Consider the following 24,480-nt stretch of genomic DNA (forward strand, 5'->3'; position numbering starts at 1 on the left):
CATCCTCTGGTTTTTAATTAAAAAGAGACAGCCCAAGCGAAATTGGCATTTAAGCACTTTCCACGAAATAATAATAATGATGATGAACACATCTGACAGAACTTGTTCAAAACAGTGCACTGCAAATTTACTCTCCATTTTGGCAAGGAAATCACAAGCCTGAGTTTGGTGAAAGATCTCTCTCTCTCTCTCTCTCTCTCTCTCTCTCTCTCTCTCTCTCTCTCTCTCTTTTTCCATGCGTCTGATGAACTGCACTCTGGTCCATGAAAGCTTATGCCACCATAATTTTTTCAGTTTTTCAGGCAGCACAAGTTTTGTGGCTGGTTTTGCGACACAAAAGGTGACCCTTCTAGAAACTATACCTAATGAAACTCCTACAACTTTGCTTGAAATTCCCAAGCAGAGGCTTCTGAAACTGTCCAGTTTCCAAAGAGGCAACTCCCGAAGCAGGAGCCTCCAAATCCCACCCTCTACGGTTTGCTTTAGGCAACTCTCATTTTATCCTCCTGTCTGGTGGTGGTTCTGCTCCTGAGGTAACCATGGTGAAAGTTGGAGCAGGCTCTTCTTTAGTCTGGATTAGCTAATCCAGGAAATTTTTATCCCTTGGCCCTTGATAGATTACTTATGAGAGAATGAGACCCTTAACTGAGAAAAGGGTTTTTCACCTTGGTTTGTGTTTCAGCTGGGAAGCAACATTTGGGTAAATTGGGCAAACAATAGGAAAAGATTTTTCACATGTCTGTAGGGAAGTTAGATCTCCCCCCACCTTTAAGGTGGAGGAGAGAGAGAGAGAGAGAGAGAGAGAGAGAGAGAGAGAGAGAGAGAGAGAGAGAGAGCGCAAACTAGAAGTTCCCCTGGTCTTGGCAAATCATGAGGCGTTTTTCATTTTGTAACATCAAAGCCAGCTCCATTTCTTTGATGTCTTTGCATGCTGTTTAAGGTAAAGCATGAATGAAGAAATGTCAATCTGCAAGGTGTCCATGTAGTTTATGCTGAACACTGAAGAGGACTTGTAGATAAAAGACGAACATGAGGGTTGATAATGAATGTCCAACGAGGAGGTGTGCATATCTAAAAAGAAAGGACTCAGCTGGAGAACAGCTCTGCAAACCTTAAAACTCTACTTAGTCCAAGTTTAAGAGATTAAAAAAAAGTTTTTTTATGAAAGCAAGTACAAAACTAAGCAAGGAATGCTATGCAATTCATCACTGTTTCCTATTCCATATTGTTGTTGTGTTGTTGTTTTTTTCAAAAAAATTATTTAAGCATATTTTCCGATTGATTTCTTTTAGGAACATAGGAAACTGCCTTATATTGAGTCAGGTCATTGGCATCAAACATCATAAGAACATAATAATATACTGCTGGATCAGGTCAATGGCCCATTTAGTACAGCATCCTGTTCTTGCAGTGGCCAACTAGATAGATGCCTGTCGGAAACCCTCAAGCAGGATCTGAGCAACTCTCCCCACTTGAGATTCCCAGCAACCAGTGTTCAGAAGTATACTGCCTCTGTGACAGTGGAGTTAGAACATAAGAAGAGCCCTACTGGATCAGGCCAAAGGCCCCTTGAATCTAACTTTGCCCCACCATGGCAGCAGGATGTTCTGTCTCAGACACCAGTTACATTTTTTTTCACGGTATGGAATACATTATATCCTTTCCTCCAATTAGTTCAAGGTAGCATAGCTTGATTTTCTGCTCTCACTATCTTCACAACAGTCATGTGAGGTAGGTTAGACTGAGAGGCTGTGAATGGCCCAAGTTCACCCCTGTGTTGTATAGCTGTCTTAGAGAACAATGTTTAATGCCACTTTTATTTTTATTTTGTATTGCATTGCATTTTTAATTTTGCTGTTTTTTTAATTTTAAAAACTTTTTTGTGAGCAGCCCAGAGAATAAATGTTATTGGTCTGCCAGCAAATACAGTAAACTAGTAGCCTCATATCACAATTCTTGGGAATCTAAAAAATCAGCCCAATTTTGAGATCAGTGATTAAAATAATATTTTATTTTCTTAGGTTTTTTTATATAAAAAAACAATTATATATTAGATAGCTAGATAAATTGAAAAGGAAGGTTCAGTCCGCCATCTTGATTTAAAATGGCATTCCAAAGTATCCAAACATGTTTGTAATGTTACTTCTTATTGTTTCATTAATTACTGAAAAGGCGCATCCAAGGTCCCACTGTGATTGTTGAGTGCAAAATTCAGTTCAACCTGAAGGTGCCTTTGTTTCCTATAGTTCTGTTCATTCTTCCTCCCATGGTGACAAGAGCATCCACTACAGTTGCCAGACCTCTAGGTCTGACCTGAAGTCTCCAGGTTTCCCTCCCCCCCCCCCAGTGGCAAGTGAAGGGCTTGAACCTCCAGGTGGGAAAGAGTGCCTTTAATAATTATGAAAAAAAACATTACAAATTCAGCTTGCAGGCCTCAGCCCAGCAGGAGCTGGCTGCAAATTAAAGCACAGACACTCTGTGGAGTCTGCCCACCTCCGCTCCCCTCTCCTAATTAATCTCTATCCCCAGAGTCCACTCCCATGATATCACCAGGGCCTGCCCTAAGTCTCAGGTTTGGGGCCTGAAATCTCAGGGGCTGCGATGCTCCCAGCCTGGGAACCCTGGCATGCATGCTGACCACCCACTTCTGCCACTGAAGACGTGGCAAAGCATCACATTGCAGTCCAAGGGGAGCAAGCCCTGAGAGGTCAACCCTTTGTGGACCTGTAAATTGCTATCCACAACGAGACTAATAGAGACTCAAACCTGAGGCTTTGGGGGCTATTATTTTTGCAGCTTTGTCCATTCTCTTTACAAATCATCACCGACGGAGGTTTCACCTCTGTTTAATAACTTCAGAATAATGGGGGACTGTGCATCTTCCCATGGCAAATTTGTTCAATTGCCCAATTATTCTGATGGTTAGGAAATTCTTCCTGATGTTTAACCTAAATCAAGTTCTTCTGAGTTCAAAGGACTGTGAGGTGGATAAGAGCTAAGATGAAGGTGTGTAACAGCTTTATGGATTGCTCGCCTGGCAAGGAGATGATACTAGAGAAGAAAAGGCTTTACTTTCAAGAATCTCTTCTTGGAAACTTCAGATGCTGAGTCACGGAAGAAAGACGTTCAGTCCAATGCAAAGGAACATCGGTTTCATTTCTTCTTTGCTTTTCATACTTAGATGTGAGACCTGTTCTGTGAATTGATAAAAATAAAACTGTAGAGGATGCCTCCATTCTGTCCAGAAAGCCATTTATGTCTTTAAACAGTCCATCTTTTATATTATCTCTCTTCTGACCCCAGAATTGGGGGTGCAGGGAAACACGCCGAAGTAATACAAATCCTGGAAAAATAAGATGACAGCTGCTTGCTTTCATTTGGGTAGGCCAGAGAGAAATAAGCCATCCTACGCATACCCTGACCCACAGTGAGTGGGGCCACTGGCCAGATCCACTTCCCTCTCCTTCCTAACCCTTATACCAAACCAGATGACTGGTCGGTCCAGCTCAGTGTCTTCTACGGTGACTGGAAGCAGATCTCCAGGATCTCAGACAGGGGTCTTTCCCGGATCAAAACAGAGACCTTTTGCATACAAAGGGTGAGCCCTACTCCTAGGCTTCAGCTCTTATACCAGGTTAGACCTTTATTTTTTATTTTATTTTTACCTTATAGCCAATTATAGTCTTCTCTGGCTGACTGTGGTTCTTCAGGTTCTCATGCAGAAAAGAGTCTTTCTCCATCACCTGCCAACTTGCTGCAGTTGCATATAAGCCACCTTTCATGCCTTCAGTCAGCAGAGCACAGGGTTGAGACTTACAGATAAGTCAGGGAAAGTACACTTTGTGGTTTCCCACAAAAACCCTAAGTTCTGCCCCTAACTCTTGCATGCTCTCTCTCCCTCTCCTTCTCTCCCTCCTTCCTCCTTTCTCCATGAGGCAGCCGTGAAACTAGCTCCAGCCATGTAGGCTTAGAATCTGAAGCCATCCTTGTAAATATGAAGAAACTGTAAGCTAAGACCCCCCCCCCCACTTTACCAATGGGACCTCAGTGTGTTTTACTTACTCTTTTTACATAATGCTCATAATGTGTGAATGAAATGGATAATGGTGGGACTGGATAACTCCAGCTTCCTAGTTGTTGTTGTTTTTTAACTCTGCTATAAACTATGAAACCAATTTTATTTTATTTTTTAACCCAAGAGGCACATGGTCCTTTTGATTGGGGATTCCAACAATTTGCACTTGGGATCTCTACTTATGGACCCTTCTCTGAGAGCCCAAATAGCAAATACCTTGTTTGAAATCATCATCCCTTCTCAAACTCTGATCTGGGATTTATGCAGAGCCCAAACCTTCTCCTTCTTGGTATTTCAAACCAATACTTTTTCCTTCGTTTTCTTAGCTGATTTCCCCACCCCCTTTTTTCTGTCTACAGTAGGAAAATGTCTTCCGTGCATGTCAAGCTCGCTTCAGTTTATTCCTCTGAAATCCATTTGCCAGCCTAATTAGTTACTTTAATTTTTTGATCATCCTTCACATTGTTGCTTTAAAAAAATAATAAGAGGGTGGGAAGGAAAGGGGGCAGCCATAGATTCTTTACTTGTGTAATAGGTTTCCAAATATTTGCTGGAAAATATAACCATTGAATAAGATCAGCTTTCAAATAGGGAGTCTTTGGAATGTCAGCTCAGTGAATGCTCCTGACAGGGAGAGTAGGTGGAGAGTTAGTATCGTCTGACAAGGATATTCGCAGGAAGCAACATCAAAATGTAACAGAGAAGCCAAAAAAAGGAGGCGGAGGGGGAGAAAAACCAGCCTTCTTTGGAGATTTTGAAAGCAGGAAACTTTTACACTTCCAGAGCTTGCTCTGGAAGAGTTTAACTGTCCAAGTAAAGGCATTTACTGTGGTTTCTCCTCTGATGTCTAAGCTCCGTCAGATGAAGATACCATTTCCAGCTAAAAGGTTATTAGCAAATGGAGCTCATTTGAATGGTTAAGATAATTAATGGATTAATTTGCCACTGTTCCTGATGTAGCAGTGGTTTAGGGCCAACCACAATGAGCACTGGGTCTAGGGTTCCCAAGGGGATTCCATTCTGCTGTGAAAACACCAGACATTCTCAACAGAGAATGGTGTGGGGCACCAGGGAGAGTGGTGCATGTAGGAATTTGTCACTTTCTGGCCAATGCTTTAGGCATGTGCTTTGCAAAAGGGCGTTTTGCAAGCTTCTGCACAATATCAAACATCTTGACTATTACAGTTACCATTTATTTATTTTTGAATGTATACCCTGTTGTTGTTGTTGTTGTTGTTGTTGTTGTTTTTTAAAAAAAACAAATTCAAAACACCCAAAATCAGCTGTTTGAGGCAGCTACCTAGCTCTGCCTTATAGTAAGGTGGGACCTATGTCAGGGGCAGAGGTGCCAATTTCCGAGGGAAAAGGGATGACATCGCACACATGATGTCAGGACGTCGGGAGGAGCCGGGGGTGGAGCTAAATATGGCAGCAGCATGGCTTCAATGGCCAGCAGCTCCTCCTCCTCCTCCTCCTCCCGCCACTGGCAGAGGGTTGCTTCCCTGCTTCTTCCTCTCCATGGCAGGAGGAGGAGAAGGAGCTGGCCACTGAAGCTGTGCTTGGCCTCCTCAACTTCCTTTGAAAAGTAGGGGGCTCTAGCCCCCTCCCAAAGAATATTGAGGGGGGGCAAAAGGGCTCAGCCTCTGGGAGTTGGCACCCCTGCTCTCAGGGGCCACAACCGCACCCATACTTTTAAAGCACTGCTATACCACATTAAACGGCCACATCTTCCGCCAAAGTATTATGGAAACTGTAATTTGTAAAGGGTGGTGGGAGTTGTTAGGAGACCCTTACTCCCCTCACAGAGCTACGGTCAACAGAGTGGTTTAACAAGCAGTCCCTTTTTCCAGGGAACTCTTGGGATTGTGACAACACATATCTCCTATTCTGAGAGTGAACTGTATGCTTTGGAACAGAGACGGGGAGCCTGTGGCCCTCCAGATGTACAGGTAGCTGGACTCCAACTCCTATCAGCCCCAGCCAACATGGCCAATGGTCAGGAATGACAGGAGTTGTAGTCCAACAGTATCCAAAGAGCCACAGGGTTTCCACTCCTCCTTTAGAGTATAAAAAGTATTTTGAGTATTATACTCCTTTAGAGTATAAGAAGTATGTGGAGAGCAGGATCCAAGAATTCCAGCAACCAGCCAGTGGTAGATGTTAACACTGGTGAATGACCATTTTCCTTCTGTTCCCTGCACTAAGCCACATACAGTAATCTTAAGACTCAGTTATTGCAATGCATTCTGCTCTGGCTGATGCAGAATGCTGCAGCTAAACTGTTGCTGGAACTATTGCCAGAACATACCGTTAACTCTGATGCTCAAAAGCTCGCACTGGCTGCTATACACTACTGGGTCGGGTTCAAGGTTCTTGTGTTAATCTACAAGGCCCTTAGCAACTTGGGTCCAGTATACCTCAGGATACCCCATGGCCTGCTTCCTGATCACTCAGGTCTTGGACAGAATCATTGTCAGTGGTCCCCCACGGCTTGGATGGCTCATATCCCCATTCATTCAGCATTGTGGGCCCAATTTTATGAAAATTCCCTTTCAGTTGAGGTCAGACAGGACCTCAAATCTCTGATACTTACTGAAGTCTATTTTGCTCCAGCATGCATTTTAATTGAATTCTGAGTTTAGAGTTTTAACTTATTTTTAGTTGAGTCTCCAGCGCACTGCTTGGAGGCAACTGTAATTAAGTGGCATATAAATTATCAAAATAAAATTATAATAATCATATGCATGAGAAATTTAACAAAACATTTCTAGACCTTCTCTGAGGATGCCCCTAACTCACTAAGCAATGGTTATTTTGAAAGAGTGAGTTTATTAATCTCACCCCTGCATTTATAATGATTTAGAATCCCATAGAATGTGAGCTTATGAATTACTTTCAACTTGCCTTGCCTATTCATGCTGGCTGGCATTTCTCCTCACCCCAGACAAACCTCATGATAACACTGAAGTTTCATCAGTGACAATCAAGTCCTGACTCTTTGTAGATCCAATTTCACCATTGAGCTGGGGGCAGAGGGAACATTCCTTTGAGCACTGCTTGGTTAAAAACAACCGAGATTGCATTAGGCTGCCTTTTGAAACTGGGGAGCGGGTGGGAGGCTGTGGTTCACATCTAATGTTCTGCAAGAGAATGAGAAATGGCTGCTTTAAAAAAAATAAACCCCTTTGCTGCAAACAGCATGCATGGTATCAGAAGAAGCCTGGCATGGAGAAGTGGGGGGGGGGGAGTCTTTAGATGTAGGGGATTATGAAAGAGTGAATACAATTTGCAGATAAAATAGAAGTGATTAAGTTAATGAAGGATAATTTTGCCAGTTTGAAAACTATAATTAATAGGAATTAATTGTTTATTTAGAAATTTAGCATAGCTCTGCTAAAAGAAAAACACACACACCCAACATCAAACATAATGCCATTGGAAGCCCATATAATGAAGAAAATGGTCCAGATGTTCATAAAAGCTTGTAAAGCTTCAAAAAAAAAAAAAAGAGTGAGCGCCTGCATGAAGAACTCTAATGATAAAAAGATGCCACTTGCTGTTCTGCTCTCCTTTTAAATACATCCTTTCTGAAATAATGATTATCATTTGCACTTTCATCTTAAGTTAAATAGCATATGGCTTTGGCTGATTAAAGCCCCCTCCTGGTATTAATCAGCATCTTAGTATCATGTTTCTAATGGAGGCTGCCGTGGCCCTGCTGATACTGTAAGCTTTTTAACAACATCTGAGTCTGTGGTTCAGGGCTGCAGGCGAGGAAGAGCTTTTGAGAGAGGGAAGAGCCTGCAAAGATGTCCCTCGCAGGTGTGCAGTCCGTGGGCAACTTTGACAGTGTTGGAAAATACATTTACTTAATACTTCCGGCTTGAACAAATAACTGGATTTTCTCACCTCGCTTACTTTGACGGGGAAAGACTTTGGCTGGTGCGGGGGGGGGCACACATTCCAAACTTAACAACCTTTTCAGAAACAAGAATGGCACTTCAAAACATTTCCAGCACCTTCTCCAAGGTCTCCTCTAGGAATTGAATTGCGGTGTGTGCATGTTTTCAGGGGTGTGAGGACTGAGACTGACGAGGGTCTAATTTCAGAGTGCTGAAGCTTTTCAGCTCAAGGGCCTGGGCTCTCTTCTGGGGAATGTTCCAGTAGTGGGTGGAGCAATGGAAGGCAATTTTAGCTTCGTACAGTAAGTTCGTTTCCACACACACACACACACACACATACACACACCTCTTCTCCATCCAGGCAACTGAGAGGCATTACCAGAGTTCCAAAGTCACATTCCAGCCGTGCCAAAACACTCATGGAAGTCGGTCTGGTGAGAGGTGTGGCCTGAAGGAAAGGGGTGTGGCCAGGGCTTTAATTTGGCCGGAACTCACCTGAACCCAGTTCCAGAACTTCTCAGGTGGGTGCCATTGCTATCATAAGAGAACACAAGGGGGTGTTCATGGTGAGTTCCAGCACCTCTTTTTCTAGAAAAATAGCCCTGGGTATGGCCCAGGTGTCATAAGGGTAAATACAGACACCTGTGGGAGGGCCCTGCTCCTTGGGCCTGAGATTCCCCATTCCTGGACTAACTGCAGATTATCTTAGTAGTATGATTAGTAATCATTTTGTTGGTTTTTAAATCAAATAGCAGGACCTCAGTGGGCTGTGGGGGTGATGGTGGTGAGCAATACTACAAGGTATGGGGAAGGAGGTATAAGCTGGGAATAGGATAGCTGGGGCACTCCAAGAGAGTATAAGACCACCCCTACTGGATCAAACCTAGGAGCTATCTTGTCCAGCATTATGTTATCACACTGGCCGCTCAGGTGTGGGAATTAGACACTGGTTCCCATTTGCTAGGGAATGCAGAAGACAGCCCTGGGTCATTTGCCCCTTTAATTAGTTCTCTTTTCCACTCTTTTAAAAACTTTGCAAGACACTCTTTAAAAGTTTAAATAACATATATTTTTTACTTAGTGTGCTTGCAGTTGCAGATTAAATATACGCAATGCAGGTTGGCAATACTTAAACATCTTACCTAGATTAAACGGTTACAGACTAACTAACTAACTCTGAAGCAGAAAGCAGCACAACACAGTATACCTGCTGCTCTAACAGTTGAGACTGTTCCATAAACCGCCATAACAGTACCAACTGCCATAACTGCCGCAGAGTGTGTGACATCATAAGAGTTCTACAGCTCTTGCAACTAACCCTTTATGTATGCATTATGGATGCTGACATCCCACATCAGATGCCTATGAGAAGCTTACTAGGAGGACATGAGTGCAACCGTTTACTTGTGATCCCCATGAGCTGGTAGTCAGGAGACATACTGTCTCTCATACAGGAGGCAATATAGTCGTCATGTCTAGTAACCACTGAGAGTCTTATTCTCTGTGCCTTTGTCCAATTCCCCTTTTAAAGTTAGCCACATTGGCATCCATTACTACATCATATGATAATAAATTCCGTAGTTGGCAGTGCACTGCATGAGGAAGTACTTCCTTTTGACCTTCCTGAATCGCCAAACATTCAGCTTTATTTATTTATTTATTTATTTATTTATTATTGTATTTATAGACCACCTTTCCTCCAAGGAGATCAAAGTGGCGTACACACTTTCCCCCATCTCCATGGGGGGAATGCTTTGATGGTGTTTCCTGCTTGGCAGGGGGTTGGACTGGATGGCCCTTGTGGTCTCTTCCAACTCTATGATTCTATGATTCTATCCTCACAACAACTCTGTGAGGTAGGTTAAGCTGAGAGACATTTTGGGGTTTATTCAACCCAGAACACACACACCTGGGAACTACTATTCATGGAGCGGTCATCTGCGCATGCTCAGCCATCTCAAATGTACCTGATATTCTTAAGTATGAAGTGAATGCAGCTTATGTTTTCTAGTCAAATTGAAGTTGGGGGGGGGGATGCATCAAGCAGCAGTGTTTGTCAAGAAACAACGTGATAGGTATGGATTGTGCAAATTTGTCAACTGCCCCAGGACAAAATGGGACATCCCATTTTTTCTCACAAGAGGACAGCAGCCAAAATGGCCGCTGCAATCTTGCATGAATTCAGGCTGCACTTTGGGGGTTGCATGACACCCCAAAACACACATTTTGGGGTCATTCGCACAAATAATGTGACGTGTATGGGAGTGCATCATGTTGGAAGGTATAGATTGTGTCTAAAGTGTGAATGCAGCTTGAAAAACTAGCTGTGGGAAGTGCACTGGACGTTGAGTAAGTGGTAATATGAATGTATATACTCTTGTTTGACAAACATGTTGTAGCTAACCATGCTAACTCAGGAAGCAAAATATCATTAAAGAAATTTCATCTGTTTGAGAATGCTTTTTGGAGTGGCTGAATCTTTGGAGGCCATTAGCTCTTTCAGTGTTTGAGGTCATTTGGATTCTTTTCACATAAGGAGAATTAAGCCTCTCGAAAACTGAATTCCTCCCTTTTTAAATAAATAAATGTAGGTTCTTTTTGTGAAATTGGGTGGTTCTTAATAAGATACATGATTTCCCCAGAGGTTTTACTTGGGCACCCATATGAGACTTTCTCCATTAAAGGCCATGGGGCATTTTCTCCTTCTCCTTTTTTCTTTCCTAATTTAGTGTGACAGTTGCTAATGCCTAGCATGCATCAGAGCAGTGGTTCCAGCAGGAGAAGATGAAATACACAGAGGGACTATAAACAAAAATAAAACAAAGAATGGAGCAGCTTTCCCATGGGGGGGGAGGGAGGGCTGCTCTTCCAAATCTGCATCCATTTCAATTCTGACAGAGGATACCAACCACAAATCTTAGAATCAAAATCAACCTTTCTAGAAAGCTCAATTGTGTTTTTAAATCCTGGAAGATTGGACAAAAATGAACCAATGGGGGAGAGTTCTCAGGTCCTGCTTGCATGTTCCACACCAGCGTCTAGTTGGCCACAGTGATAACAGGATGCTGGAAAAATGGACCATATTTAGGCCACATCATACCTTTAAAAGTGCTCTGATATTACGGTACTTTAAACAGACATGGTTTCCCCCAAAGAATTCTGGGAACCCTAATTTGTTAAGGGTGCTGAGAGTTGTTAGGAGACCCCTATTTCCCTCACAGAGCTATGATGCCCAGAATTCCCTGTGAAGAGGAATTGACTGTTAAACTGCCGCTGCAACAGTTGTACCAAAATCCAAAATAAATCAGGATGTGGCAGGTGCTTGGAATGCATTGTGACAATTTTAGAGCATTGCTGAATGAAATGAAGCCTCCTGCACCTTTCTGTATGCTTCTGCTGCTTGCAAGTTTGTGGCCGCAGCCACCTGGCTCATTGTTCTTCTCCTTCCCTTTCCTCCTTTTCTTTCTTTGTTTCTTAAAAAAAAAGGAGCCAGTGAAACATGTAAGAATCACATGCACAGTTTGGGGTGCAGCACAAAAGGATGACACAGTTAAGGTGCAGCAAGCGACCATATCCTGAAGGAGGTATCTCTTGGCAGCCGGCCAAGCAAAATGCAATTGTAGCATTTTATTTTATTTTCCCTCCTCCCCCTCCCCAAACTCGCTCTTTATTTCAAACATCAGAGGAGAAGCTGCAAATAGACTGATTAACATTTGGGACGTTTTCCCGTCCTTCCCTTTGGAATCTTTGGGCTTTGATTCTGCAGAAAGCAAAATGCCTCCAAATGTTAATCAATCTGTTTTCTGTGGGCCCCTTCTCTCTGATGTACAAATAAAAGCATTTGGAGTTTTGCAAGGGGTGGGGGAAGAAAGAGAGTCTCCTTTCGAAGAACTGGGCAGCAAATGCCTTTTTTATTATGTGGAGAACAGGGATGGGTAGGGGTGCAACCAGTCTGTGTTTCAAGGTGGGGAATACTCCATTTCCAAGTGGCGTGTCAAAGAGGATTCCATGCCGGCCCTTCAGAGATGGTAGCTTACCCTTGTGTGCATGGCACATAGGCAAAACTTGGAAATAGGCACTGTTGGCACAACTGTGGGGCTATAGGGACTTGCTGCCACCTCTACCTCTGGTCTGCCAGGACTGCAAGAAATCAGAACAAAATGAACAACACATATAATTTATTTGTTTGTTTGTTTGTTTTTACTTTTTGTAGTCTAGTTTCTTGCAGACCCCTCTCTATTCTTTGTCCAGACAAACAAGATAAAGGCAAGCAATATTGATATCAGCTGCTGAAAACCACAGGAAAGGAGAGTGCTATTGCGCTCAGGTCCTGCTTCAGGCCCCTCAAGTGTCCCTATTTTTCAGAGACATCCATGATTTAGAGAAGCCCTCCTGGTTTCTGATTTGATCCTGGAATGTCCCACTTTTCCTTAGGATGTCCCTATTTTCATTGGAAAAATGTTGGAGGGTATGCTGCTTGCAGGCTTCCCACTGAGGTATCAGGTTGGCCACTGGGAGAACAGGATGCTGGACTACATGGGACATTGGCCTGATCTAGCAGGGCACTCCTTACATTCACAGGCATTAGCAGAGTTCACTTATGCATTGGAGAGTTCTGAGGGCCAGGTAAAGATGCCCAGAGGGCCACATCTGATCCCTGGGGCTTTATCTTGGCCACCCTTGTTCTAGGTCATGGAAGAAATGCTGGAATTCTTCCACAAACTTTGCTTCTAACAGTGTCCCCCCCCCTCAACCACTGGATGTCCAGTTGCACATCTGAAGTGCTTTGTGTTGATTCTTCCGTGACTGAAGAGTCCTGCCCCCTCCCTGTTTTGTTCTGTTTTAATCCTAGTTTTCTAACCAGTGTAGGGATTGTAGCACAATGTGCGGGGCGGGGGGGGGGGGAGCAGGATATATCCAAGGGCTGCTTGTAATTTGAGAATAATGGCCTTTGCAGAGAGGAGCTTGGATTCCAGGGAGCTCACTGGGACATAAACTGTTGAAAAAGATCCCCCTTAAATTATTGTTCTTTTTTTTAAGAGAGAGAGGGTGGGGAGGGGAGCTATAAACCATGTTGTATGTTTATTGTGACCTGGAAGCAAGCCCTGGGATGTAAGGACAGCGTCATTATTAAAACAGAGGAGGATTGTTTTGGAGGAAATGTGGTTTCAGATACTCATCTAGATCTTGCAGGCTTGTTGATGTGAAAACTGACCTCTCTGAAACTCCAATCCTCCTCCCGCCCCCTTATTCTCCCCACCTCCTTTTAAGAGTGAGCAAGCTGGAAGACAAGTCTGGATTTATGTCCATTGCAAAACATATAGAAAGGGCCAAAAGGCATTTCAGTATGAAGATCGTTGACATTTTTTGTTCTGAGCAGAGCATTTGTTATTGGTTCTTTGGAAGACAGACGGACAGAAGCACTGGAGAAGTAGGTCAGCTTCTGATCAGGTGGAAGTAAAGTGCTCAGGGTGTTTTTGAGCGAGTTATTGTCAACTCATTTCAAGGGACCTCTGTTTTGTTTTAGTTTTTTAAAATTGATTGCACAATACATTTTGTCAAAGAGAGGCAGCGCAGTGTGGTTGGAGCAGGGATGGAGAACATGGTTTTCCAGCTTTTGTTGGACTCACCAGCCACAATGGCTAGTGCTCAGAGATGATGCGAGTTGGAATCCAACAACATCCATTGTTGGCCATGCTGGTGATGCCAATCCTGGGGGCTGCCCAGTTGGCGTTGACCCATGTCTGTGAAATGCCCTTCCTGGTGAGGTGTCTCCCTCCCTCATTATTAACATGCCCCTGAAACCACTGTTTGTAATATGTTTTCAACTGTTTTCATATATATTGATGTGTTTGTCACCCTGAACTTCTTTGGAAGGAAGAGGGGGATCTAAATTAAATAAATAATCTGGAAGGCTACACTTTCTCCATTCCCACCCTCAAGAGTACTTAGCCTGTTTATTTTAAAGTTGCTAATCTTGCCTATTGTTTATTTGGAATCAGCACCTGTTCCCTGTTACGAATAAACTTACAACATGGAAAAACTTCCATGGAAAAGGAATGCAGTGGAAAATTTTCTGGAGTTTCCCCTACCTTACATCACTGACACCCAAGACTGTGACTCTCAATGAGATGGGCCCACCTAAATCTTTGTGGCAGGCCCATAAAAGCAAACATACGGAGATGTTGGAGGTTTGGGCAATGGATCCAAGTGATCAGCTTCCTCCAAGCATGCCTGAAGTTGTACCGCCACCATCTTTTCAAGCACCTTGCAGATTTGCAGTAGAATTCCAGGGCTGCTTCTGTGATAGTAGCACCCAAGAGTATCGAAGGAGGCTGGTCTTTAAGGAAACTTTGTGAAACCCAAATAGTTCATTCTAAGCACTGGAGTTTCTAATTGCGGGTCTAGTTTAAATACCTTCTCCGTTCAGAGGGATTGTCAGAGAAACAGACTTCAGCAGAGGCTCTGGTTATGCTGAGGCCCTGCACAATGGTGCAGTTAATTCAACCCTGCTTTTCAATGAAGCCTCCCTCTTGCAAATTCAGGCAGCTGCCTATTCCCCAAGCCTTTCTGAGTTCTTGACAGCTTTGACATGGTGTGACATTCTACTTGTGGATACAGCTGTCACTCAGGTGGGCATTTCCCTGCCTTTAATTTTTTTTTTTGACAGTTATTTTTCCCCCTTCTTAAAACCAACATAGTTTTCTTATGTGACAGCTGAAATAAGGCTTTCAAACAGCACTTAATTGGAGTCAGGGCTCAACCTCCCAATGTGTGAAGTGGAACATCAGTACATTTGCAATCATGTCTCCTGCAAAAGGAAGGAGAGAGGGAGGAAGAAAGCTGTACACCCGCAAACAAAACTCTAGCCTTGTGATGGAAAGGAGGGATGGAACAGAGAAGATACAGGAGATTTTGTGATCAGATCTCTTGATGTTTTCCTTTCTCACCCAAAAGCACCAGTTTGTGGGAGATCAGATCAGACCAGCAGGAAAGGAAGGAGGTGGCGATTGACACCTTTCCCCTTATGTGCTGATTCCATGATCCAAACAGTCCCACAAAAATTGCTGTTAGGTGTCTGGATATAACTCTCCAAGGAATTTTGTGGGAGGTGAGTGGGGCTAATGGTAGCTTGCCTCCTGTTCAGATCAAGCAAGCAATTGAAGCTGTGAGCACCTTAATGATGCTGTGTATGGACTGCTTTTAAAATATCTGAATGCTGGCATTTCCTTGATTCATGCACCTGTTTGTAAAACCTAGTGATAGCTCTTCTTAGCCAATAACTTTGGGAAGCTGCCTCATACGGTATTGAGTCAGACCACTAGTGCATCTAGATTGGTATTGTCAATGCTAATTAGCAATGGCTCTCCAGGGTTTTAGACAGGAGACATTGCAAGCCCTACCTGGTGATGCCAGGCATTGAACCTGGGATCTTTGATTGGGAAGATAGGTATTTGCTCACATACGGTAGTTCTTGTTCTTAAGTCCTCAAACAATAAGTAATTAATGACATTTTTCTACATCATTTTGACATTTCCTTCACATTAAAATACATGTAAGTTACATAACTTATGAAAGATAGTGGACAGTGAAACTAATACTGCAGTATTTGGCAGAAGCTGAAATGCAGTGGAACGTAAACAGCGTTGATTGTGGTGAATACAGAGCAGAACGGAAAGTGCTGTCTTACATTCCTGTTGTCAGATAGCATCAGTTACACTTTCCAGATGGACAAGTAATGTTTGAGAACATTTTGGGGCTCAGTTTTTTGTTTGGTCCATTGCATTTAAAATTGTACATTCAGTTGGCTACAATTTCCTTGGTACAGGTACTCACAAAAATCCACTGAATAACTTATAAGGTAATTTTGTAACATTGGAGGATATGCCATTTACAGTATTGCTTATTTCCCTCACTCTGGATGCCTTGTGGGTCTAAGAAATGGCTCCCACCAGCAACCAAGGGCTTGATCACTAGTTCCAGTAATTTAATGTCACATTTTGCTCCTAAATTTGCCAGAATGTCCCCCAACTTTGCAATCTACAGGGTGAACATATGGGTTCAGCTGGTTGTATTAGCTAAGGTACACTGTAGTCAGTCTACAGCAGCAAAATTTCCTACTGGACCTTCAAGCCTTTTGAATTGCTGTTTGTATTTGTTGTTAAATGTTCCCCACCTGCCCTAGAACGAAAGAGGAAAAAAAACACTCCAGCATTGCCTGGAACTGATTAGCTTTCCCTGTTAGCTTCTGGTCTGTTAGTTTTGCCAGGTTCAAAAGCCCAATATCACTGCCAGCAAACTCACAGCATTATCCCATTATCACTGGGGATCAATGTATAATTTTACCTCTAGAAATATTTCTCAAAAACCCTTGCTTTCCCATGGACACTCTCAAGCATGCTCTTAATTATGTCCGTGACTAATTTTAACAAGTTAGCTGATATTAATCCCACATCCCTCCGTAATATTTTCTCCCCCGGCTGATTTAGAACTTCAGAGGCCCTTTTGGCTGTAATGCTTGACGATTGTTTAAAGAAGTGGCATGCAGCTGCAGTTGTATGAAATTTCACATTCTCCAGCTGAAACGGTTTCTAAGAGTTTGCAGACGGGTGCTGGAGACAGCATGATCGCCCGGGCAAAAGAATCCACCCTCTCTCTAAACTGATCAACCTAAGTTGCCTATAAAATCACATCCTTTTACATTGATTTCCTCCCTCGCCAAAATGTGCTGAATAATTGTAATGCAGTCCAGCCAGAAAAGAACAAAAATTTCTTCACAACCTCTGTAAAGGGTGTGTGTGTGTGTGTGTGTGTGTGTGTGTGTGTGTGGTTGTGTTTCTTCTTGTTTGATCTTTTACATCCACCCTAGGGCCGTGAACTGCAGGATTCGCTTTAGATTAGTAGCTTGATCCTGTCTGAAGTGACAGTGAGTCATAGTAGGAACCAAAATGTTCTATAGGTGGTTGTGGAAGGAAGCATTGCTAGGGAGCACCGAGCAAGGGATAGAAACCTAGCAGAGAAGCCATTTTGGATAACTCTTGTTTTTAACAACAACAGCACATAGGAGCTTCTTTTACCAGCTTTGGCTGGCAAGACAGCAACAGCCATTTCTGGACCAGGATAGCCTGGCCTTTGCTGTGCATGCACTGGTTATCCTCCAGGCTGGACTACTGCCATATGTTGTATGTGAGACTGCCTTTAAGGTTGGTCTGGAAGCTGCAACTGGTGCAAAATGTGATGGCTCTGTTCACTGAGGCGAGATATCGCAAACATGTTACTGTTGAAAGAATTGTACTGTCTAACAATTAGTTGCCTGGCTAAGTTCAGGGTGCTGGTTTTGGTGTACAAAGTCCTATACATCTCAGGACCAGGAGACCTAAAATATAATCTCACTCCTTATATTCCCAGCTGAACACTGTGCTCTGCAGGTGAGGGCCTCCTGCAGACCAAATCTTATCAGTCTACACTTTTCCAGCTCTGCCATATCCTTTTTGAAGTGGGGCAACCAGAACTGTACACTTGTCCAAATGGTTAATAATTGCATTGCCTCTTCAGCCTCCTGCCTTGCCAACCCCATAGACTCACTTCTTGGAGTTGCTCACATTTGAAATGCCCAATCCCAGGTGTTTGTGGGTTGACTGAGAGGAAGTATCTTGTGGCTCAGTATTACAGTGCTGAACACCATACATACACCTTCTATAAGCAAACAGTGTCAATCTTCTTTCCACTGCACATAGGCAGGGTGTGTGGAATATTTTAGGACCTGAGGGCCATGTATTCCTTTCTGGGGGCCACATGCCACTGGTGGGTGGAGCCAGTGGCCAAAGTAGGTGGAGCAAAAAAGCAACTTTTACCTTTGTATGGAAAGCTACATTCAGCCAGATGTTTCCATGCTTGCCATAATACACAAATCTGTCTCTCCAGGCAAGCAAGAGGCATTATCATATTACGAGAATGGACAAAATAATTTGAAGTGTGGTTTCAGGAGAGGGTGTGGCCTGGGCAGCATCCCAAGGGCCAATCAGAGAGGTCTGGAGGGTTGCATTTTGCATCTTTGGGGGAAAGCCATGGCTGTTTAAAGCGGTGTGATACTGTTTTAGATGTTTCATGCGGACATGGCCTAGCATGAGTGAAGCTTCAGCAAACTTGTTGCCTCGGCAATCTTTCAGGATTTTTTTTTTAAGTGAACAAGAAAAACAAAACAAGTAAAAGAGCAAACTGCTGGTGTTAGTAATTTTTTATTTTTTTTATTTTATATAAAAAAGCGAATTCTTAAAGGAAGGCAAATACCACATACTTGTCTTTTAACCTGAAACACAGCCTCTAGGCCTCACCATTCCTTTTTGTACTTTTACTTTTTTAAAAAGAAAGAAAGAAGGAAAGCTCCTTTGATACAAGATAGGAACTAATTCTAGGGGCGGACCCAGAACAGTACACAGATACCTGCTGATTTGCCAACTCGTGGGTTTTTTAAGCCTCCTCAGCCGCTGCTGGCACCTCTCGTCTGTCATTGACAGGAAGATCTTTCTCTGTGAAGGGCGATTTACTCAGCAGGAGGCCTGCAAAGTGACTGCCTCGGGTACTATAAAATATATAAGAGTCAAATCATATAGAAATGAGAAGGGGAATGGGGGAAGAGAGGAGGCAGGAAGAGGCCAGCTCTTCCCTTTTAAAGAGAAGAGGAAGAAGAATCAGGGAAGAAAAAAAAGGGGGGGTAGTTGTAGAGAAAGAAACAGAAATGTCATCATTCTCGCTTGAGAAATGAGAGGTTGAGGAGGGGGGGAAATCAAGAAAGTGAGAATAGAAAGGGTTTTAGCTGGATATGAGCATTTAGAACCACCAGGACCTTGTTTCAGGAGTGGGACTCAGCTCTGGAATGTGCCAGATAGAGGAATGCAAATAGCAGGGCTTCTGAGAGTTGCAACTTTCTGAACATAGGGGTAAGAACATAAGAGTATAAGATGAGCCTTCTGGATCAGGCCAATGGCACCTCTAGTCCAGCATCCTGTTCTCACAGTGGCCTACCAGATGCCTGTGGGAAACCCACAAGCAAGATCCAAGCACAAGAGCACTCTCTCCTCCTGTGGTTTCCAGCAACTGGTATTCAGAAGCATTTCTGCCTTCAGCTTTGGAGGCAGGGCAGAGCCATCCTGGCTAGTAGCCATGGATAGCCCTCTCCTTCATGAATTTGTCCAATCCACTTTTAGAGTCATCCCATTTAGTGGCCATGGCTGTTTCCTGTGGGAACAAGTTCCATAGTTTGAGTATGTGTTGTGTGAAGAAGTTCTTCCTTTTCTCTCTCCTGAATCTTCCAACATTCATCTTCACTGGATGTCCACGAATTCTAGTGTTACGACAGAGGGAGAAAAACTTTTCTCCATCAACTTTCTCTACGCCATGCATTTTAAAAATATCCTTCTATCATGTCACCTCTTCCTTTCTTTTTCTTGCTAAACTAAAAAGTCCTTTGTAAGGGAATCGCTCTGCCTCCATGATAATTTTGGTTGCCCTTTTCTTCATTTGTTGTTGCCCTTTTTGGCATGCTCTGTTCTTCCAAGCCAACTGCAAAAATGGAAGCATTAAATGTGCCCACAGTTGGGAGCCTCTCCTCCCCCACATCTGTTCCCAATCCTTAATAATTTGCTCTCCTCTGTGAGTATAATAGGTTTCCTTATAAAAATCCCCCCAAAGATGCTTTGCTTTGTATAATGAGCTTAAAGCCTCTAATGGCCCTCCTTGCTCCAAATTGCTTCAAGTTTCTCACTGCACTGTATGTGGCGTATTAATTTTTCCCAAAGAATTTGAGTTTAATACATCCTTTTAAAGGACATTGTTGGAATCGCCAGCTTTCCCACCCTATTCATACTGCAGATCTCTACCCCTGCCCTCCCGCCATGCCCTTCTCTACCTGGGTAATTTGGTCCAGCCACTGAAAAATTCCCAGAATGAAGGAAGGACCTCAGGTGGGGTCAGGGACAAGGAGGAGACAAGAAGCATGCAGGCAACCCAGAGCTGCCAACTAACCAGGGTGTGGCCTGCTCTTGCACCCTGCGCCAAGGCGTTGATCAGCAGAAATGAGCTTCCAAAGCTGTTTGTGGCTTGGAAGTAAGTAGATTAGGGGTGGGGAATCTTTTTCCAGCCTGAGGGCCACATTCCCTTCTGGGAAACCTTCTGGGGGCCACATGTGAGTGGCGGGTTGGGCCAGTGGCAAACGTGGGATGGGCAAAGGACGACAATTTTTACCTTTGTACAGCAGGCTAGTTTCCATACATACTCTCACACCCCTCTCTATCCTCCATCCAGGTGAGGAAAAGAAATCATCAGTTGTCAGGGACATGTTCCAGCCAGGCAAAACATTCGAAGTAGGGTGTGAAGTAAGGTTGGCGAGGGGTTTGTCCTGGTGAGAGAAGGTGCGACTGAGGAAGGGGTGGCCTGGAGAGACAAGGACCAGATAAGGAGGATTGGAGGGCTACATTCTGATTCCCCACCTCTGGAGACCCCAAGATTCCCCACGCCTGGTAACAGCCTCTAGTTAACTGCCAATCCATACTTACCAATAGAAGACACCTCGGGCAGAACAGTGCATAGCTCTGGTCTGCTTTCTCTCCCGGGACATTAAAGGAGCTCTGTGAGCCCCATGGGGGCCTCAAGCTGCAAAACCAACCGCATTGGTGGCCATCACATCATTTTGTCGGAGCAGCCTCTGTAGTTTAACTACCGGTATGTGTTGTGGTATGTTTCCCCTGCTGTATATTTGCATTGCAGACCTCTGCTGAAGGAAGAGGCTGCTTCCTCCACTTTCACCAACCCTGTCTGGTATTTAGCTTAGCAGTTAAATGTCTGGTTCGGCCATTACATTGATTCTTTGTGTTGCTCAGATGTCATCTGAGGTCAAAGAAATATTCTACAAAAAAAGAACTAGAGATCTGGGGCCTTTTCTGCTCTTGTTTTCCTAATGAAAATGGTGGTGGTGATATTGGTTGCCTAGGTGCCAAGTAAACCCAGCAAGGAGCTTGAAAGGGTCTAGAACAGGGGTAGCAAGTGTGGTGAACTCCAGATATTGTTGATCTCCCTTCATTCCTGACAATTGGTCATGATGGCTGAGGCTGCTGGGAGTTTCCCACAGTTTCCTAAGTTTTTCTGCTTAAATCATAGGGTTGTACGTGACTTAAGTTCAACTCAGTTCTAAATGTACGTTTAAGGGCATGGGCCAGGTCTAGGTTGGATATGGCAATTCATGGATACCGTAGAGCCAAGCAGAATCTAAAGCAATGGTTGGGAACCTGTGACCATCCAGACATTGTTGAACTCCAGCTCCCAGCATCGTTGGCAAACTCATCCAATTTTCAGGCACGATGGGTGTGATAGTTCAATGATATCTGTGTTGGCTATAAGCAACCTTGCATGCCTCCGGTTAGTAGAGGGTAGTGTTGAGACTAATAAACAGGAGAAATTACACGTTGTGGTTTCCTACTAATCCCTCAAACTCTGCCCCTTCATCTTGTCCCTTTGCCTGCTCCCTCCTTCCTGCACAAGGCATCCATGAAACCACCTCTCGCCATGTAGGCTTTAGAAACTATAGCCATCCTTCTAAATATGAAGAAACTGTAAGCAAATAATCTTTTTTCCTTACTAATGGGACCTCTGTGCATTTTATTTACTCTTTTAAAGCAATGCTAGTGGTGTGTGAATGAGACAGAATGGGTGGTGGAGGGACTGGGTAGATTCATCTTCCAAGCTATAAATCAAACAACTATATACAGTATATTTTAAAACCCTAGAATCTGGAGGACCACAGCTTCCCAATCCCTGATCTAGCATTTACTCTCTTTTCAGATGCCACTTTTGGTTACCTGAGGGCTTTTTTTTGTACTGGCATAAGCCAATGACATCATCACCCTGATTCATTAGCAAGCTTTGAACCATATTGAACTAAGTCCTACTCAGAGTAGACCCATTGAAATCAATGCACCTAAGTTACTAATTAACTTCATGGGCTCTACCCTGAGTAGGGCTAGCGCTGAAAACCACTTTATCTTTGTTGTTATTTAGTTGTTTAGTCGTGTCCGATTCTTCATGACCCCATGGACCAGAGCACGCCAGGCACTCCTGTCTTCCACTGCCTCCTGTAGTTTGGTCAAACTCATGTTGGTAGCTTTGAGAACATTGTCCAACCATCTCGTCCTCTGTCGTCCCCTTCTCCTTGTGCCCTCATTCTTTCCCAATACCAGGGTCTTTTACAGAGAGTCTTTTCTTCTCATGAGGTGGCCAAAGTATTGGTGCCTAAGCTTCAGGACCTGTCCTTCCAGTGAGCATTCAGGGCTAATTTCCTTCAGAATGGATAGTTTTGATCTTCTTGCAGTCCATGGACTCTCAAGAGTCTCCTCGAGCACCATAATCCAAAAGCATCAATTCTTTGGCGATCAGCCTTCTTTATGGTCCAGCTCTCACTTCCATACATTACTACTGGGAAAACCATAGCTTTAACTATACGGACCTTTGTCGGCAAGGTGATGTCTCTGCTTTTTAAGATGCTGTCTAGGTTTGTCACCACTTTTCTCCCAAGAAGCAGGCGTCTTCTAATTTCGTGACTGCTGTCACCATCTGCAGTGATCATGGAGCCCAAGAAAGTAAAATATCTCACTGCCTCCATTTCTTCCCCTTCTATTTGCCAGGAGGTGATAGGACCAGTGGCCATGATCTTAGTTTTTTTGATGTTGAGCATCAGACCATATTTTGTGCTCTCCTCTTTCACCCTCATTAAGAGGTTTTTTAAAATTCTTCCTCACTTTCTGCCATCAAAGTTGTGTCATCTGCATATCTGAGGTTGTTGATATTTCTTCCGGCAATCTTAATTCCAGCTTGGGATTCATCCAGTCCAGCCTTTCGCATGATGAATTCTGCATATAAGTTAAATAAGCAGGGAGACAATATACAGCCTTGTAGTACTCCTTTCCCAATTTTGAACCAATCAGTTGTTCCATATCCAGTTCTAACTGTAGCTTCTTGTCCCACATAGAGATTTCTCAGGAGACTGATGAGGTGATCAGGCACTGCTATTTCTTTAAGAACTTGCCATACTTCATTAGGGGTAAAAGGAATTGAAGTGCAAAATATAGAAAAATGATTTAAAGAAGACATAAGAGGGAAGAAGGGAAGGGACGGAAATTTTTAAGTGTATAAGATAAGAGCGACATAGATTTTTTGTAATATAAGCTTTATACACCAGTTGTATTTATAAGTCATATGTTGCAGTTTGTTTTTTCTTTGGTCAAAGTTAAAGAAAAAATCAATAAAAATTACTTACAAAAAAAAAAAAAAGATATCCATGTTTTCAAGTTACCTTAATAAAGTTAAAAGTGTTTAAACGTTAAAAAAAAAAAAAAGAACTTGCCATAGTTTGCTGTGGTCGACACAGTCAAAGCCTTTGACCATATCTTACTGCTTTTATAAAATAAAAAAAGCAACATAGGGGCATTTTGTTTTAAGACAACAACTAACTGGCCTATGAACAGTCTAGCCAAGGATCCTGTTGGTTCCCCCCTCCCCACTTTTTTTAAAATCTAAATTGAGCTTCTTGGTCAGAGTTTTAGTTCCTTTTCACTGCTATCCTTTTTTCCCCCTTTTGCAAAAGCCCCCACCGAAAATACTCTGCTTCCCATTGCCTTTGTACCTAGCATTTCCCTCTCCCCCCTCCCTTCCCTAAAAGGTTTGATGATGCATTGTGATTTTCCTTTTCTACAGGGGCTTTATGAAGGGAGCTGGAGGGAGTTCTCATTAGTCTCACTGACATCTTTTATCACTTATCAGAGGAACAAGCAAACGGAGAGCGATTCCTTTGATCATGGCAAAAGGAGAAAGAGTATTAAAAACTCTATGAAGATTTGCTAAGTAGAAAGTGGGAAAGACAGTCTGTAGCGTGTTTCAAAGAAAGAAACATGATTTAAAGTTGCCAGATTTGCTTGTATGTATTAAAGAATTGTTAATGATGCTGCATCCTATGTGTGCATCCTTTATCCCCCCCCCCACTTTCTTTTCTTTTCTTTCTTTAAACAGGCAAACAAGCGCTCTTCAGCGGTAAGGGCAGGTGATATCAATGGGAGGGAGGGAGGGAGGGGGAAAAATACCTTGAAAGATGGGTCGTCTCAAAGGGATTTGCGGGTTTTTGGTGGGGAAATGGTTGAAAAACAAAAATAAAGCTAGGAAAGTAGTGCACGATTGAGTTCTCATGGGAGAGCTGGGCCTGAATGCCTTCAATGTTCTTTTTCCTTTGAGAGAAAGGTAGGATTCTTGTTTTATTTTATTGGGTGTTAGCGGGGGAGAAATGTCTGCAAAAATGGGAACATCTTGTCGTTATCCTTCCTGAGCACAAGGGCCCTCAATGCTCAAAGGGACCCAGAGAGAAAGGCTCGTCTCTTCTCAGTATTGCAGGTGAGAATAAAGTGTTGCTATCTAGGGAAAGGACCGTTTCGCTGAGCTGATTCCCCCCCCCCAACGTTATCA

The 24,480-nt window shown here is 43.3% G+C and overlaps 1 long non-coding RNA gene across 2 annotated transcripts; it reads right to left on the reverse strand.

The window, feature by feature from the left end:
* Positions 1-674: 674 nt before the first annotated feature.
* On the reverse strand, positions 675-9,182 carry LOC117050867. 2 transcript variants are annotated; one of them, XR_004427136.1, is made up of 3 exons: positions 9,120-9,182; positions 3,073-3,195; positions 675-1,071 (listed from the first exon to the last, which is right to left on the reverse strand). It is a non-coding gene; the product is annotated as an uncharacterized LOC117050867 (long non-coding RNA). The 2 variants fall into 2 exon arrangements; XR_004427135.1 differs by having other exon boundaries at positions 2,767-3,195.
* Positions 9,183-24,480: the final 15,298 nt, after the last annotated feature.

The sequence above is a fragment of the Lacerta agilis genome, chromosome 8 (assembly GCF_009819535.1).
Source record: "Lacerta agilis isolate rLacAgi1 chromosome 8, rLacAgi1.pri, whole genome shotgun sequence".
Lineage (NCBI taxonomy): Eukaryota > Metazoa > Chordata > Lepidosauria > Squamata > Lacertidae > Lacerta > Lacerta agilis.